Raw genomic sequence first — 2948 nt, 5'->3', positions numbered from 1 at the left:
GTATTTTAGAGTTTATGGATGAGAGGTTGAGCAGATTCTGTGTTGGGGTGGCGACCATGATGGGGTTGCGCACACTTACTTTCAGGGAGTTCAGAGCTCGTGGAGCTCCAGACTATCATAGGGCGCGGGACCCCATAGGGAGTACCAGGTGGTTGCCAGATGTCGCCAACGCATTCCGCACCAGTAGATGTCCCGATGGGGACAATGTCAGATTAGCATCTTGTCTTCTGAAGGACAGGGTACGAGAGTGGTTGGAGGAGATTGGACATGTCATCGGGGATGACGCAGAACTTGATGCTATGACTTGGGATGATTTTACTACCAGGTTCAGAGCCGAGTTTGCACCGGTCATTGAGGTGCAACAGTTAGCCAGGGAGTTTCAGGATCTTACTCAGGCTATAGAGACAATGGCGGAGATTACCGCCAAGTTCAGGGAGAGGGTTGTTCTCGTTCCTCAATACGCAGCTGATGAGGAAATGAAGAAGGCCCGATATCATGAGATGTTGCAGAGTGATATCCTCCAGTTTGTGAGCCGGTCCAACTGTAAGACGCTAGATGATATGATTGTGAGGGCTCGAGAGAGAGAGAGAGAGAGAGAGAGAGAGAGAGAGATCGATCTTGAGATGGAGAAGAAGAGGATGTCGGAGGCGGCTTCGGGTACAGGGAGTTCGAGCAAGAATCCCAACGTTTCGGATCATAGGTCCAGAGGTCAGCAAAGCCACAGTCGGTGTGGCAAATGTGGGAGATTGCACGATGGGGCGTGCAAGGCATGGAGTCCCAGTTTCTACAAGTGCGGTCGGACCGGGCATATGAGTAGAGATTGTACGGCTACTTCCACCGTTACCGCAACATCTGATCTGATTTGCTTCCATTACAATCTGAGGGGACATAAAAAGTCCCAGTGTCCGAGTTTGACAGCAGCAGCAGGGAAGGTGGTAGCAACTACCACTGCAACATTGAGGATTACAGACGTCCGTCAGGGCCGAAGTGAGGCGTCGGTGGCGAAGAGTAGAGCTTTTCATATGACAGTAGAGGAGGCGCGAGCGACTCCTGACGCGGTGACGGGTATGTATTTTCCTTTTATCTCTGCATTTATTATTTATTGTTTCTAATGTTATATGTTTTCGTATAGAGTCGTTCTTAGTGAACAACATTTTAGCTACAATGTTATTTGATTTGGGGGCTACCCGATCGTTTGTCTCTCTTGCGCTTAGCAAGAGGTTTAACAAAGCCCCTAGGGAGCTGGATTGTCCCCTTGAGGTTGAGATAGCAGATGACATGACCGTCAGGGTCGCGAGGAATCACAGGGGGTGTTCGCTTCGGTTATTTGGCGAGCAGTTTTCAGTGGACTTGGTCCCTATTCCTCTGCAAGGGAATAAGGTCATAGTAGGTATGGATTGGCTGAGCCCCAATGGGGCGGTGATTAATTGTGAGCTGCAGCTAGTAAGGGTTCGCACTCCCAATGGGGGAGAATTATTGATTCAGGGCGAGAGGCCACAACGCGGACCGATTCTTTGTTCAGCAGCAAGAGCGAGGCACTACTTCCAGCAGAGTTGCGCAGGTTATGTCGCATATGTGATGGACACCCGGGATAAGGGTAAGACGACATTAAATGATATAGCAATGGTGCGAGAGTACCCGGACGTATTCCTAGAGGATTTGGCTGGGATACCTCTGGAGAGACAGGTTGAGTTCAGGATTGATCTGGTTCCTGGTGCGGCTCCGATAGCCAAGGCATCGTATCGGTTGGCTCCTCCATAGATGCAGGAGTTGTCTATGTAGCTGCAGGAGCAGGTACACAAGGGTTTCTTCAGACCGACTAATTCACCATGGGGAGCCCCGATCCTATTTGTGAAGAAGAAGGATGGGTTGCACCGTATGTGCATAGATTACCGGGAGTTGAACAAGGTAACGGTGAAGAACCGTTACCCATTCCCGAGGATAGATGACTTGTTCGATCAACTTCAGGGAGCATCTTGGTTTTCCAAGATTGATCTGCGCTCCGGTTATCATCAGATGCAGGTCTGGGGTGAAGATGTTCAGAAGACAGCTTTTAGGACCCGTTATGGTCATTATGAGTTTGTGGTGATGTCGTTTGGGCTCACCAACGCTCCAGCCGCGTTCATGGATCTCATGAACCATGTATGCAGGCCGATGTTGGATCAGTATGTGATAGTATTCATCGATGACATCTTGGTTTACTCCAAGACTTAGGAGCAACATGCGGAGCACCTGAGAGAGGTGCTAGAGACGCTGAGGAGGGAGAGGCTTTTCGTAAAGTTCTCCAAGTGCGAGTTCTGGTTGCGCGAGGTGCAGTTCCTTGGGCACCTCGTCAACCAGAAGGGTATACTGGTAGATCTGCCCAAGATAGAGGTCGTGATGCAGTGGGAGGTCCCGAGGTCTCCATCTGAGAGTCGGAGCTTCCTAGGTTTGGTAGGGTACTACAGGAGATTCATCCAGGATTTCTCCAAGATAGCGGTTTCGCTCAACCGACTGACTAGGAAGTCGGTGACGTTCCACTGGGAGCCTGAGAAACAAGCGGCATTTGAGTCCCTCACACAGCGATTGTGTGAGGCACCGATTCTCACCCTGCCAGAGGGAGTGGATGACTTCGTAGTCTAATTTTATGCTTCGATCACAGGGATGGGAGCAGTGTTGATGCAACGGGGGCATGTGATAGCTTATGCCTCTAGACAATTGAAGCCTCATGAGGCTAACTATCTGACGCACGATTTAGAGCTGGGGGCAGTGGTGTTTCCCCTCAAGATTTGGAGGCATTACCTCTATGGGGTCCGTTGTACCATTTACACGGATCACAAGAGTCTGAGGTACCTCATGGACCAGCCGAATCTAAACATGAGGCAGCATCGGTGGCTAGATGTGGTGAAGGACTACGATTGTGAAATTCTCTATCACCCGGGGAAGGCCAACGTAGTGGCCGACGCCCT

Source organism: Lactuca serriola, chromosome 3, assembly GCF_051521515.1.
Source record: "Lactuca serriola cultivar US96UC23 chromosome 3, Lser_US96UC23_V15, whole genome shotgun sequence".
In the NCBI taxonomy this organism is placed as follows: Eukaryota; Viridiplantae; Streptophyta; class Magnoliopsida; order Asterales; family Asteraceae; genus Lactuca; species Lactuca serriola.
Note: the sequence above shows the minus strand (reverse complement) of the source record.